The sequence below is a fragment of the Patella vulgata genome, chromosome 3 (assembly GCF_932274485.2).
Source record: "Patella vulgata chromosome 3, xgPatVulg1.2, whole genome shotgun sequence".
NCBI classification, from domain to species: Eukaryota; Metazoa; Mollusca; class Gastropoda; family Patellidae; genus Patella; species Patella vulgata.
Genome location: NC_065881.2, coordinates 27,783,050 through 27,800,053, shown reverse-complemented (window position 1 = coordinate 27,800,053; position 17,004 = coordinate 27,783,050). Strand labels below are relative to the sequence as shown.

The following is a 17,004-nucleotide window of genomic DNA, read 5'->3' as shown; positions in this document are numbered from 1 at the left end:
AGCGGCCATTTACTCTGTCAGTTTTGGGCCGATTTTCACGAAATTCGAACTCAGCCGTCCTTAGGGTGTAATGGTGAAATAATACTTTTTTTTATTAAATTGGAAAAAAATTATGACCTCTTTCAGGTCGACAAGCTAAAAACGCGATTTTTCGTACAATCAGGGGTCATAATTCAGGAAGTTACGGTCCAATATGCGCGAATATCGAAAGGAACCAAGATCTTTGGGTTATAAACTTACATTTCAAGTTTCAAGTTTCAACAAAATCGGATAAAAATTTACCTCTATAGGGTCTACAACCTTGATATACCATGTTTTTTAGGCTATTTGAAAAAAAAGGGGCGGCCATTTTGTCTGTCAGTTTTGGGCCGATTTTCATGAAAATCGAACTCAGCCGTCCTTCGGGTGTAACGGTGATCTAGTAATACGGTTTTTTAAATCAGATAAAAATTATGACCTCTGTAGGGTCCATAAGCTAAAAACGCGGTTTTTCGTACAATCAGGGGCCATAATTCAGGAAGTTACGGTCCGATATGCGCGAATATCGAAAGGAACCGATATCTTTGGATTATAAACTTAAATTTCAAGTTTCAACAAAATTGGATAAAAATTGTGACCTCTATAGGTTCCACAACCTTGATATACTGTATTTTTACGCTATTTGAGAACGAACGGCGGCCATTTTGTCTGTCGATTTTAGGCTGATTTTCCCGAAATTCAAACTCAGCCGTCCTTAGGGTGTCACGGTGATATAATAATACATTTTATTAAATCGGATAAAAATGACTTCTATAGGGTCCACAAGCTAAAGACGGGATTTTTCGTGCAATCAGGGGCCATAATTCAGGAAGTTATTGTCCGATATTAGCGAATATCGAAAGGAACAAAGATCTTTGGGTTATAAACATGCATTTCAAGTTTCAACAAAATCAGATAAAAATTGTGACCTCTGTAGGGCCCACAACCTTGATATACCATATTTTTACGCTATTTGAGAGCGAACGGCGGCCATTTTGTCTGTCAATTTTGGGCCGATTTTGAAGTCAGCCATCCTTAGGGTGTAACAGTGATATAATAATATGTTTTTTTAAATCGGATAAAAATTATGACCTCTATAGGGTCCACAAGCTAAAAACGCGATATTTCGTACAATCAGGGGCCATAATTCAGGAAGTTACGGTACGATATAGGCGAAAAGCGAAAGGAACCAAGATCTTTGGATTATCAACATAGATTTCAAGTTTCAACAAAATCGGATAAAAATTGTGACCTCTATAGTGTCCACAAGCTAAAAACGTGATTTTTCGTACAAACAGGGGCCATAATCCATGAAGTTTCGATCCAATACATGCCAAAATCGCAAGGAACCGAGATCTTTTGGAGATAAACCTATATTTCAAGTTTCGTCAAAATCGGATAAGAATTGTGACCTCTGTAGAGTGTCCACAAACAAATTGTGGACGGACAGACAGGGGCGACAACAACATACGTCCACATGAAAATGTCAGAATCTACGGCAGACACAGGGCTATCGTGTTCACATTGGGTTTGTTCATCATGCCGGGAGACATAGCCATAGCCGGAACGTCGCGCAACAAATTACAAACGTACTTCATAATCCCAATAACTGTCCTCAATACTATCATTATCAAGTAACTGGAAACGAATTATGTGTATCACCCGCCTCAAAATTTTTCACGTGTTGGTCTGCAAGATGTCATTCACGACTTGAGAGTGCATCGTCTACGTTGTCACTATGCACTCCGTCATTTTTCGGTTTGCCGCTTTGAAAAACGTGGAAATATGTTCTAGTGTATAGAAAATACAACAGATGGCACTTACAGTACTAATTTTAGCGAGGGCTTTACTGAGTACACGGTAACACCGGGTACGCAAATTTTAACGACATTTTATAATACCCGGTACGCAATGATAGGGTTAACAGAAGAAAATTTTTTAAAAAAAATCTATATGCCTTCACTCAAGAGCTGGATATATGTTCATTTGTTGAACAATTGTTCACGGTACACAATTGCCTATTTTGGGGGCGTTTTGGGGGGATTAATAAAATAAAGATAGGTTGCCAGGCAACAAAACATACGCCCACAGCAGCTATATCGTCCGGGCAGACAAGAGTTGTCGCATATTTTTACTTTTTTCGGTAATGAAACATTTATAATACATTAAAATCTGATTAAGAGTAACAACTCATTAAGTAATTATCAGAAAACCATTAGAATTTGTTCTGTTTTTTATAAAGTTCTGCCCCATGCTGACGTTTAGTATACAAAACTTTTAACATCATGGATTTAGCTGTTCAAGTCATAAAGATTCATTGAAAATCAATATACTTGTTCGTCTCAAGACCTTAAACACTGTGTATAAATTTAAAGTCAATCGGATATTAACTTTAGCCTTTAGAGCGTCACAAGATTTTTTGAAGTGATCACGGGCCATAACTCTGGCAGTAATTATCGGAAATTGCTGAAAATCAAAAGGCTTCTTCGTCTCATGGCCTTAAACACTGTATATAAATTCAAAGTCAATCGGACATTAAGTTAAGAATCTAGAGCGTCCACAACAATGCTTCATATTGGTATAGAGCAGGGGAGCTTAAAAAAGTGCACCTTAATCTGTTAAGGGGAGTGACAAGGGGAGCTAAAAATCGTGCACCTGAAACTGTTCAGGAGAGTGATTTTTTTCAATTCAGTGAAACGTACATGAAGCCAAGCAGCATGCTAGGAAATAACATTAACATTCCATTTTTATATGGTGCTGCCACACCGAAGTACAACACCGTCATAGTGGTTTCTGAGTGCAGACTGTAAATGTGAAAGATTCTAAGAAATAAGAATGTGACTTCATTGGTTCAATACACATGTATGTCATGGAAGATGACTGCTAAAATGAATAAAACAGAAATAAAACTTTACTAATTACAATTAATTATCATGAGTTGACACTCGCTCGGTACCGACGATGAATTGTTCACATTCTTATTTTGCTTGCCCGCGGATTTTTGGATCCTTCATTATTTGGCTGCTGTGCTTAGCGCATACTGCACACCAAACGTCTTATTTTGTGACCATCTGAACTCGGATGGAACCGAATGGCTCCACCAGTATTCCATTTTTGAAAAGTTCTCAAAAACACGCTCTGATGATCGGACGCCATTTTTGTTCTAAAGCCAACGTTTTAAAACAATGCACGCGATTGGCCAAAATTGAAACTGACTGGCCAATCACAACGCTTCACACAATTAGATCGCGTTGTCAAGTCAACAGAGCTGACTGGTCAGAACCGGATACTTGACACAAGACAAAATATATGTCAGCGTGTTCATATGTATTTTGTCATGCCTTACAAAGCCGTACGTGACGTACATGCGTAAATGGAGGTTGGGAATTTGAGGAGCGCTAAAAAAAGCGCACCTCGATTGAGAATGAGGCGCGCGGTAGGCGCGCGAGAGTGATAGCGGGCCTTATAAATGAAGCACTGCCACAAGCAATTGTGGACGCCGGACTGACCGACCGACGGAGGCGACGACAATAATACGACCACATGAATGGACATGGGTGTTTTTCACAAAATGGAGGGCACACACTATTTTCATTCTACAACCAATATATGATTTACTTCGGTGTAAAAAACAGCCTTAAATGTCCCTACTGACATGGCAAAATTTTTATATAGAGAGAAAAAAACATTTTTTCAATATTAAATGACATTCAAATCAAGAAATGAGCATATCCACACTAATGAGTGTAGTAAGGTGTATCTCAACTAAATGGCCAAAAAAGATTGCATATATTATTTGTTTGTTATACTTCTGAGTAGTCTAAAGAAAAGTAATAAAAGAGATTTAAAAAACAATTTCAGCGTGTTTAATGTATTCTTTTGTTTATTTTTTAATTATTCCCTACAAAAACGAAGCAATTTAATGACGGCCATTTGTGACATGGCCTTATGACCCAACTTGACTGTTGTATATATTTGACACTTTAGCTCTAAAAAACATACAGGTAAGTTTTAATGGTGTCTATATTGCATTATTATCAGGTTTAGGTTGTTTTATCCTATTTTATCTTCGAATTGGTGAATAAATACTGTTTTAAAAATTGTTTCACGTACGTGATGAAATTCCGTCAATTTATAGTGAATTTTTCGTCGATTATAAAAACTCATTTTATTTTGTTAAAAGCAATCTCCGCAGTTTCCTTCTTTATTTTATACATTTGTTTGTGTTTTAAATACCACTTAACCAATAGGAAATATATTGTATGTGAAATTATATGTTGTCAATTAAATATGTAGTGGATTCCGTCAAAAAATCTTCGTCACGTCCGAGAAAAAAGTAAACTTTCTGACCGATGTAAAATGCATTGAACCCGTAGTTTCCGGTCCGCTCTTCTGTATTTGAAATCAGTTATCGTCAACTTATCCGATTTACTGCGCATGCTCTGTGCAGACAACCCATCATGGCGGATAATGAACGGTAAGTGTTTTCCGTCAATGAACAAGATAGCTAATCACGTCCGGGAGAAACGTCACGATTGAGAACAATAATGTGAAAACACAACAATAGTATAACGCAAACGAAAAAGAACCGTTTTAACGTGTTTTCGTTATAACAATCCCCCCATATCTGCAATGTTTTGCTTGTTTTCATCGAAACTAAAATTAAAGTAATCATTTTTATTCTGTGGTCGTGATTTTGGACTTCGAGTTTTCTCCCGGACGTCACTTTGGACGCGTTTAAATAAGTCAATAATCACGTCTCTATTGCATTTTACTATCATTTGATATTCTGTATACATTATCATCATTAATTATATTAGTAATAAAAATTCAGACCACGAAGAATTATTATGAATGTTTCTCTCAGAAGCTGCTTACTGAAGGAAAAAATAAATTCAGTTGTTAGCCGACCTATGAGACAACTATCCACTATCCTACTTGTCAGTTTGATTGTCAGGAATCACGTCCTGCTTTTTATCATTAATTACCACATAACTCCAGTGTTAATATTGAAAGGAAAGCTAATGAAAGTCATGTATGAAATGAATTATTTCACATTGAAATGAGAACTTTATTACAAAAATTGTTTGAAACATTAACAATCTGCTTGGACATGATTTTAGACATCAAGGGTGTAGTCCTCCATCACATCCGAGGACATGTGTATGGTTTTGTATTGAGGTCAACAATCACATCCATATTAGGATTTATTTTAATTTGATTTATGATTCAGGCATCACTTATTTAGATGGTTATTTGTAGCATAAACTAACTATTATTTTGATTTATTTATAAATAAATCGCATACAATTCTATAGTTTGGGTTTGAGACCTGGTTGTGATTATTGACATTTTGGAAGTGGCTTAACTGTCCATCATCACATCCAATTTAAAACACATTATGTTTTGCGAGTCAAAAATCACGAACCTATGTAAGAATGTACCGTTTGCAGTAAATTATTGTTTTTGTAGATATTATTACCAGCACAATAAATTATTATGAAGTGATAGAATGCTAACAAATGATAAGTTTGTTGCCGTAAACAAATCTACAAAATTATTTTTTATTATAAAATCTGGATGTGATTATTGACAAACAGTATATTATTTCTTGGTCAATGGTCACAGCCTAGGAATGGATATAAAAACTAAATATTTTGTAGTGTTATGTGGTTTACCATAGTTGAAACAAAGTGTGTCTTGACACCATATTCTGACTTATGAATTTCACAAACAATTAGTGTAAATAAATGTATTCAAATTCAAATAAAGCTATATGAACTGCACGGATGTGATTTTTGACAAATGCATATATCTTTGAATTTGAATTTAGAGACGTAAAGTAAACAAATACCTAAACTTAATAAAAAAAAACTTAATATTTGACAAATTGAGCTAATAAACATTTCAAAACCAATGTCACAAATGTATACTATTTTTACTGACAGGTGGTCCCTTCGTGTTAGGCCTGTCAAGGAGAAGAAACCAATAAAAACCAAGGCAGATTATAATAGAACCTACTTGGAAAGACTTAAGGCAAATCCATCAAAATATGCAGCGTAAGTACTAACTTAATAATTAATCAAAGGTATTAACCATGTTTATTCATTGCAACTGTATCTCCTCATTGCTGCAGCGATGGCCTAGTGGAATTAATAATACTATTTTGATCCGCAAGTTGTACGTTCTATTCCCTGCTGTGTCATGCCCAATATGAGACTTAAAATTGACAAATTATTGCCTCCTTTGCTAGTGCTCCAGGCATTAAATGGTTATGAAAAGAAGGCTTAGTATCAGTAACATGTAGCTGAAACGGGATGTCATGTCTGTCTGCGGTAGTGATGATAATTTTTTATAGCTTTTAGCTAATGATCCAAGTCCCTTTTTGTTTGTATACGTTTTATTTCTGTCTAACTTGCATAGCCTTTATGTGCCTGATAGCAGGGATAACTCCCCTACTAAACTCATTTGTCTATTACATAAAGGTTGTGTATCATTGCTAGTTATTGTTTTGTGGCGGGTACTGTGCACAGGGCAGGGTATGCTTACCCCTCCGGAACACCTGATACCACTTTTCATGCCATATGGAAAGTCCACATAACTAGTTTTGTTTATTTTATGTATGTCTTTGTCTTTCACTGTTTTTTAACAGTTTACTTTGTGTGGATATTTTTAATTGACTATTAATACCAAGTTTTGTTAAAATCCATTCGGCCATTTTTATGCCCTGGCAGTATGAGAGGCATATAGGCTTTCAGTAGACCTGTTTGTTTGTCTGTCCATAACGTCGGACTAAACTTTTTGGTCAAATTAGTTTTAAGTGAAGCTGATGACCGGTCCATTATGATAAAACTTCACGCAAATAATCCTCAGCATATCATTGGTTAAAATAGGTGTCAATTTGAGGTTACGACCTCCGTTTGTCTGTCCGTCTGTCGGTTCGTCCATTTCATTCAAGTTAAGGTTTTTGGTCAAGTTAGTTTTTAGTGAAGGTGATGTCCTTTTATAATGAAACTTCACACAAACGACCATCAGCATATCATTGTTTAAAAAATGTGTCAATTTGATTTATGAGACAGATAATTAGGTATTGATATTATTTAGATGTTAACTAAACATATAAATTTGTTTTTTTATTTTTAGTCATCTTGAAAAAGATAGACAGAGAAGAAAGGCATGGAGAGGCCGAGAAAAATCGAAGGAGGATGTTGATAAAGAAAGGGCCAAAAGCAGGATCAGTTCCCAAAGATATCGGGATAAACTAAAGGATGCAACAGGAAAAACATGCATCTCATCGCCAAAGAAAGCTAGAACGAGAGCAGAAATTGATAAAAAAAGAGAGTATTGGGCGAAAAAGAAAAGAGAATCGCGTTCAAGACAAAGTTCGCAGTTGTTGAGGAAATCAAAAGACTAAAAACACAAAAAGATCGTAAGAGCATAATCAAACGAAGATGCTTCATAAAGACTATGATGAAGAAATACAAAAACTGTTATGCGATGAGTCGCGCTACAAATATTAAATATGACTACTTAAGAAAGTGCAGAAAAGTTAAAGAAGACGATGTATGGGCCAAAAGATCAGACCAAATTTCAGAAGATACAAAAAAAAAAGTTGAGTTTTATAAAAAACCAAACATTTCGACACCTCTTCCTGATATGAGGAAGGTAACAAAAAAAGGGAGCACAAGTGTATTGAACAATACAATTAAAGAAAGTTTTAATTTTTTTAAATCCGAAAACAAAGAAGTTTTATTAAGTCAAAGCAGTTTTCATTCCTTAAGACCTAAACATATTAAACCCCAAACAAAGACAAAACATATATCTTGCTTGTGTGAATACTGTGCCAATATAGAACTCAAAATTAAATTTCTTAAAAAAATATCAGAAACTGAGATTGATGAAAGACTTTCTAATAAATACACACTCATCAGAGCCAGTATGTGTCCAGTAGAAGTAGGAGACTACAACAAAAGAGTTTGCGTGGAGAGGAAATGTGAGGAATGTGGCACGCACAAACTAAAGAGTCTTTTATATCAAGTTGAACAGAAAGACACAGTATATTGGCAGTTATGGGACTCTGTGAAACATGAAAACGGCACTAGGAAAGAGCTTGTTACGGAAAGTGGAAGTGGAGAGCAGTTCTCAGCAGAATTCCTGAAAGAAGTAGAAGCACTAAGTCTTCACTTGCACAACGCCAAGTGGGAACACTCCCAGTTTACAAATCTCACTTCCAAGGCCCTCCCAAAAGGTTGGGTGGTTATGGTTTTAGATTTTGGACAGAATTACACATGCATCAATCAGGACGAAGCACAAAGCGCTCATTGGTTTCACAATCAGGTCACCGTTCATCCAATTGTGACATATTACAACTGTCAAAACACCCATTGTCATGAAATTGTGAAAGAAGAGCTAGTGATGCTGTCCGACGACCTAAACCATGACACCAGTGCTGTCAAAGCTTTCATCAGACAGGCTGAAGATCATCTCACAGATAAGAGAAATCTAAAGATAGAACATGTGGTACAGTTCTCTGACGGATGTGCATCACAATACAAGAGCAAGCAAGCCTTTCATGACATTTCTGATTCCACAAGCCATTCAACCGATCGGTGTTTTTTCGGCTCAAGACACGGAAAAGGCCCATGTGATGCCTGTGTTGGGGTGGTCAAATCCAGCATCCGAAATGCGGTCTTGAGAAGAGAAGTTATAGTCCAATCAGCAGAGGATGCTTTTGGGTACTGCAGGATAAAGATGACGAGGGATGAGACGGATGACCAATGTAACCATTCTAAAAGAACCTTCTTCCTAGTGAAAAACATATCGCACAGAAATAATTCAAATTTGATGACCATTGTTGGGACTCGATCTCTCCACTGTGTGGCATCAGTGACAGGACCTGGTGATGCAGTGTGGACAAGGAACCTATGCTGCTACTGCGACGTCTGCATTGGTTACGAGAGTGGACTTTGTGAGTCAACCGACCATGTTGACAATTGGACACTGCAACCTTTGTTACAACAGAAAAAATCAGCTATTGAAAAGTCTGGAAAAGACCCGAAAGTTGCAGAGACAGAGAAAGCACCCAAAACTGCCCAGATGCAAAAGGAGTCGAAGGAAGATAATGCAGAAAACAAACTTATGACTAGGGATGAAAACACGGATGTGCTCATCATAGAACCAGAGATAACTAGACAACACTTTTTCGCAAGGTGCACTGAATACCTTGCCAAATGCAAAAATTTTGGGAACTTGCAAGCTAGGGCAATCTACTTAAAAGAACTAGATTTATACCAAAAATATACAGTAGAAGTAGAAAGTGGGGTATCTATTTTGAAAAATAAACTGACTGTAGACAAAGTGGCCCTTACTCTTCATCCTGGTCAGTGCAGTTTTGGTTACCCAGTAGTCGTTGTTGGTGATGGAAATTGTTTGCCCCGATCTGTGAGTGTTGCATGTTATGGATGTGAAGAATACCATGAGGAAATAAGGGTCAGAATTGCAGTAGAGATGTCCTGTCATGTGGAAATGTACACTAACAATGATTACTTGTGTAGAGGAATTCCTGAGCCAATCAACGAAAACCTAGTCTCTTTGTATACTCAATTTTCCGACCAGTATATTGCTGGGGATAAAATTACAAATGCTGTATCACAAAGAACATTTGAAGCTGAAGCAGTTGCAGCAACAAAACCAAAAGAACTTATGGGAATATGGCAGTTATTTGCTATTGCCTCTGTTCTTGGTTGTAAAGTGGTATCCAAATATCCATCACAAGGAGCTCAGATACTAACATTGGGTTTACACAGAGATATCCTACCAAGGGACAAGTTAAGAGAAGCTACCATTACAATCATGTGGAGTTCAACAAGAAATGACATGAATCAGACAAACTGGGTACCAAACCACTTTGTCCCAGAAATTCCTGTGGATTCAAATACGGAAGTGCCAAGGGACCTAGATGCTGTGCTGGAGGACTTTGGTGAAGGGGTAGAGGTGATGGATGAGTGGAGCGACCCCATTATAGATTACAGTGATGGAAACATTATGGAATTATCGGGCCTCTCTATGATTTTGGATTTCGATTTTACTGACCAGGCTAATTTATCAACCATGGACCAGGCTAATTTATCAACCATGGACAAGACTGATCTACCAACCATAGACCAGGCTAATCTACCAACCATAGACCAGGCTAATCTACCAACCATACACCAGGCTAATCAACCAACCATAGACGAGGCTAATCTACCAACCATGGACCAGGCTAATTTATCAACCTTGGACCAAACTGATCTACCAACCATGGACCAGGCTAATCTACCAACTATGGACCAGGCTAATCTATCAACCATGGACGAGGCTAATCTACCAACCATAGACCAGGCTAATTTATCAACCTTGGAAAAGGCTAATCTACCAACCATGGACCAGACTGATCTACCAACCATGGAAAAGGCTAATCTACCAACCATACACCAGGCTAATCTACCAACCATAGACCAGGCTAATTTATCAACCATAGACCAGGCTAATTTATCAACCTTGGACCAGGCTAATCTACCAACCATGGACCAGGCTAATCTACCAACCATGGACCAGGCTAATCTACCAACCATACACCAGGCTAATCGACCAACCATAGACGAGGCTAATCGACCAACCATAGACCAGGCTAATTTATCAACCATAGACCAGGCTAATTTATTAACCATAGACCAGGCTAATTTATCAACCATAGACCAGGCTAATCTACCAACCATGGACCAGGCTAATGTACCTACCATGGACCAGGCTAATCTACCAACCATACACCAGGCTAATCTATCAACCATAGACCAGGCTAATCTATCAACCATAGACCAGGCTAATCTATCAACCATAGACCAGGCTAATCTATCAACCATAGACCAGGCTAATCTACCAACCATAGACCAGGCTAATCTACCAACCATGGACCAGGCTAATCTATCAACCATAGACGAGGCTAATCTACCAACCATAGACCAGGCTAATTTATCAACCTTGGACCAGACTGATCTACCAACCATGGACCAGGCTAATCTACCAACCATGGACCAGGCTAATCTACCAACCATGGACCAGGCTAATCTACCAACCATGGACCAGGCTAATCTACCAACCATGGACCAGGCTAATCTACCAACCCTAGACCAGGCTAATTTATCAACCATAGACCAGGCTAATTTATCAACCATGGACCAGGCTAATCTACCAACCATTGACCAGGCTAATCTACCAACCATAGACCATAGGTATGTTTAGGTTACATTTAAATTTTAATATTCTTAGTTGTTTTTCAAAAAGAATAGAAGTAAAGGCATAAAATGTAGCATAAGCGCGTCTATATCGGAGTGATCATCATGGGTTAAAAAATTATAAACAATGACGCAATACGCCAAATTATCATGAATATTCGTGATTCAAGTAACTCAATAAACTAAAGCCAAAGCTACCTGAAACGACTGTTTTCATACGGTAATGAACTTAATGCCAACTAATATAGTTCATTGAAGAAAAATGTAGTGGGATGTAAATATTTTATAATGAATAACTAATCTGAAAATCATGGCAATTGAAACTTTATCTTTAATCCTTTTAATATATCTTGAAATTTCTTTAGATATCATACTGGGGAATACATAATAATTCAACATGGGTCTACTTTGTTACCTGCAGTCGTAAGGATGTTAAAAAAAAATTTGCGTTACTTTTTCAATTGTTACTAACATTTGCTGTTATTTTTCATGAAAGTTCTGTTTTACAAAGGTTATAATAAATTTTTGTTTTTTTTTATTTTCACAGTTCATAAAGTTTTTGCAACTTCTGTTGTACATACATTTCTTTCATACTATTACAGGAGTCATAGGTTCAAGCCCCAGCCCGGCCATGTATATTGCACAGTGTTTGATATTATGAAAGTATTTTTAGGGCCATTCAATCATGAAGAATACTGGGCACATTAAATTAATACTATAAATTGGCCGATTTTTTTTCAATGTTGTTTTAATGCAGTTCATTAACTATGTTTTAATTGGTTATTAAATATGTACTCTTTCTCTTGTAAAAAATATTATTAATAAAAGTTCAATTATTGTCCTTTAATTCAGGTTGATGTCTGGCCTTGGGTTCGATTTTTTACCAAAAAGAAGAAATTATGGTCCCTAAATGAAACAACTCACACGGTAGTGGCCACGGATGTTAGGGCAAAGAGTGTTTCTCCTGACATCATTATGTGTGGAAGCAGGCTGCTTTATAAATTTACAGGTACTATATTCAGACTCTTGTGTATAATAAGATAAAAACATACTGATATTGCATGTTCTGGATTTAATTTTAAATTATTAACATTGCATTTTTATAAGTTCATTCTGTAACATCATTTGGTCTTTTGTTACGCCACCAATCTGAATAGACATTTATTATCTTCAAACCTTTATCAAGCTAGATTTTGCAACCAACTGGCCTACGCAGTTTAATATACATGTGTTCACACCTTTTGCCATTAAAGTGAGTCCCACATGATAATGGTTCTTAACATGCTTTATACAGAATATGCCATTCTCAATAATCACAAGATTCTGTCATGATAATATACTCTGAAACCAGGGGAATAGATAAATGATCACTGGCCTATTGAAATAACCCAGGGACATTGTTTGTCTTAAGGCAGGCAGATAGTTAGCATTTTCATTTCTTTTTTCCAGATAAACTTTTCCAGTGATCACGAGAAAAATACCCATACAGTGTATCCAGGACAGAAGTGCTCAATAAAAACATTTTAACTGTTCATGTTAACAAAATTCTAATTACTAAATACCAGTTGATTGCCTCATTGTTCCTTGATGATTCTGAAATAAAGACATTCAATTGGTGCATTTGGTTTTAAAGTTCTGATTGTAAGGGACCGTTCACAAATGACGTCCGCTAAAATTTGGCCAAAAATGAACCCCCTCCCCCCTTGTCAACATTACAAGGATAGACAGAAATACATGGACGTCAACTTTTCACTGACTCCCCCCTCCGAGCTGACGTCATTTGTGAACGATCCCTAAGTCAATTTCTGTCTGCAGTCAGACCATTAAAAAATGAATAGCAAGTTGAATAAATTCTTAATCAGAAGGTCGATGGTTTGAACCTGCCTTAAGAGTGTAAATTTCTAAAGTCGTGATATCTTGTCTACGAACATGATTCCCTAACCGCCGATTCCTGTAGGTAAGTGATTAGTACTGGTTAACCAGGAACAGTAAGTAGATTATGTGACTGCCATGATATGAATGAAATAATGTTGAAATCAGCGAAAAACTAAAAACAAAAAACAAACGAACTGTAAACAAAATATTTATTCATTCAGTTTGCAATACAAATAAGACATGCCTCCCTCTCTCTTTATATACAGACTTGGGACTGTCTTGCATGTTCCATTACCTCTGCCAAATCGAGTAATTGTGATTAAAACAAGATGAATAAAATGAATGATGATTTATAAAAATATATTATATAAAGCCCACCACCAGAAATGCAGAGAATACATATATAAGCAAACTATTAATACACACAACTGCATTAGTACATTTATCTAGTGAAAGCATGCAAGTATGAGTGCAAGGTGGGTTAAGGCAAGATGTATACAAACCTTACAAAAACTTGTAAAACTGTTGTTGTGTTACATGATGTTGTAACATTTGCGTTTTTATGATTATTTATGGTTTCCATGTAGACCAATATGTAGTCATGTGTCAGGCAGCAGGACATTCATTTCATTTACAATTAAAAAATTATGACCCTGTCAAAAATCACACCCATAATCATCATTATTGTCAATGATCACATCCATTTCATCACATCCAAGAACTTGTCAACAATCACGTCCAGCATAAAAATTCCATTAATTTTGATTTTGCTTACAATGTTGTTACAGAAGTCATTAAAAGTCGTATTAGTGATGCATTTTAGTTTTAAATAAGGCTTTGACAAAACATTTTTCCACTTAGATAAACAGTGAAAAAAATTTATATTTTTCCTTGAAATCATATGTTCATTCAGCTGTGTCAAACTTGTGTTTATCTTACTTTTGTTAAACAATTCTATTATATATATATATACATATGTAAAATATAGGGACAAATACACATAAAAAAAACAATTGTATCAAATGATCATTCATTTTATTGAATAAATATGAGATTTTAAAATGTCAAAGTCACAACCAAGCAATTTTCAGGACACGACTTCAAAACAATATTTTTCAATAAATGTGCTTTATTTTATCTTCCTGTTACTATTTTCCACAAGCTGATATATTTATCTTTTGATTCAAGTCAAGAAAACAAGTCTTGAACTGATTTGAAAATTGTTTATTGATGTCACACTTCATACACTCAAAAGTGTGGATATACTCAAATATTTAAATGGTTTAAAACATACAGCACAGCACTTTAATATTAATCACACAATATGTCAAGCTTAACCAAAGGTAAATTTTTATGTGGCTTCAAACTTTGAACGTAAAATTTGAAATTCAGTGTCTTTACCATATACTAGGTGGAAAAGGTGATTTTGAGATTTCAGGGTTCGAATTTTATTTTTAACACCACAAGCAATTTTTTCCTTGTTATTTTTAAAATTAGAAGCAAAAACAAAGTGTAACAAGCAAAAATTTCAATATTTGTAATTAAACCTTTTTAATTCAAATTTACATAAAATTAACACATTTTATTGCCTGCTGCCAAATGGAACAGAATTTGGTCGTTTGGACCTTTGTCCATTCAACCACCACTTGTTTACAAATGGTCTTGGGCTATGTCTATTTTCTTGGTTTATGCGTTTAAAAAATGCGGTGATCATCGTTTACACCAAAATACTACGGTAGTATTTTTGTTACGGACGAGTAAGCCATGGGAAATGACCTTTTCACCTTCCCACGGTCAATACAGTTAGGTATAACATGATTGGTCAATAATATCACATGGTTTGAGTTTTGCATACAGTAGAATCTGTATGAGCAGCCACTCCTATTCAGCGACATCTCCTTGTAAGCGGTCACGATAAATTCCCCCCGTATAAATTCTGTTTCATCTCTTTATTCAAGATTTTTTGAAGTGATCAAGGGCCATAACTCTAGCAGTAATTATCGGAAATCGTTCAAAATCAATAGGTTTCTTCCAGGGCTCGAAATTCGTTTTTTCGATGTAAGGCCAAAGTGCAACCTTGATCCAAGACCAAAAATTGAAAATCCAAGGCCAATTTTTAAGTCATTAATTATGATATTATCAGCTTATTTAGGTTTTAATATGTCGATCATATGTAAATCTGTTTATTGTAGATCTTGTTTCTCAGTCAAAATGTTGTTACAGGCCTGCCTATCACATCACGTTCAATATTTTTATAACTTTCACAAAAATAATGCATCCTTTTTTAAGGGAGAAAATTCTTATCGTACTGTTTTTAGTACGATTTTTTATTCTAAAAAATATTTTAAAAATCGGCATGTACTATGTAGCCATATTGAGAGTTGAAAGTATTACTATATCATCGGTAGACCTGGGTAAATATCGATAGTATCGATAAGATATGCAAAAAAGCACTATCGAGTACCGGTATCATTCTCTTCGTCTATTTTTCGTGTGTGCGTAGGACTAGGAGTCGACTCGATGTTTTCTGTGACTTAATCCTTCGTATATATATATATATATATATATAATAATACAATAGCCTACATTGGTCACTTTATATTTACTTCAAAGACTCAATCTCAAATGTATCTTTTTAAAAAAAATGTTAAAATAAATTCACCCAAATTTAAACAATACTTTAGTTTGAAACAATAATCGCCATATCATGGAATTCTCTAAATTGGAGATACCCGGATGTGTAAATAATTCAGTTTTTCCCCTTTCAGAATTCGTCTGCTCATTATAAATGACAATAGCAATGATGGTTGACAAAAACGTTTGTATTTCTTCTTTCGGAATCAAGGCTGTATTTTTTTAATAATAATAAACAATTGACGCATTTGTGATAACAAGCTCTTTAGGCTATTACATTTTCTTTAGTTTTTGCACACGAATCGACAACGATTTGTCCACCATGTTGGTATTTGTCGCGCTCACGTACGCAATGTTTTGAATCGACTCGTGCTCATTTTATTTTGGTTCCTGCACATACATAGGCCTATCAATGGTATTTCGTCATTCATAACCAAAGCTACATTATTTAAAAATAAAGAACAATTTATACATAATATGAGACAGTTTATCATTAATTAGACGAACAAAAACATCTATTGGAGTATCACAACATCGTACGGTTTGACTTTAAAACACACAATTCAGTCTTCATTATGACCGTGAAAATCAGATTGTTTCGATACCGATTATCGACAGTAAAAATAACTCTCATACCCAGCACTAATCGGCGACCATACATGGCCGTGGATAGTTAAAAATCGGCCACGAACTGCGGCCAAATTCTAAAATTTGAAGGCCATTGCCGCCGGGGCCGCCGGCACTGTCGAGCCCTGGTTTCTTCGTCTCATGACCTTAAACATTGTGTATAAATTTAAAATCAATCGGATATTAACTTTGGCCTCTAGAGCGTCCACAAGATTTTTTTGAAGTGATCAAGGGACATAACTCTGGCAGTAATTATCAGAAATCGCTGAAAATCAATAGGCTTCTTCGTCTCATGACCTTAAACACTGTGGATCAATTTAAAGTCAATCGGATATTAACTTTGACCTTTAGAGCGTCCACAAGATTTTTTGAAGTGATCAAGGGCCATAACTCTGGCAGTAATTATCAAAAATCGTTGAAAATCAATAGGACCGACGGATGGACGGGGGCGACGACAATATACAACCACATTTAAATGTGGGCGTATAAAAATTGGGATGTTTTACTTCAATAAATCACATGCAGGCAGGGGTTGTTGTAAGTCGGTGGATTTCAACAGTGTGATCAAAGAACC

The 17,004-nt window shown here is 36.0% G+C and overlaps 1 protein-coding gene and 1 long non-coding RNA gene across 11 annotated transcripts in view; one reads left to right on the top strand and one right to left on the bottom strand.

Moving 5' to 3' along the window:
* LOC126816919 (serine/threonine-protein phosphatase 4 regulatory subunit 1-like) overlaps positions 1-17,004 on the bottom strand; it is a 383,736-nt gene that overhangs the window by 288,325 nt on the left and 78,407 nt on the right. The window lies entirely within an intron of this gene.
* LOC126816922 (uncharacterized) lies at positions 11,217-12,863 on the top strand. Its single transcript, XR_007678665.2, has 3 exons — positions 11,217-11,291; positions 12,147-12,303; positions 12,744-12,863. It is a non-coding gene; the product is annotated as an uncharacterized LOC126816922 (long non-coding RNA).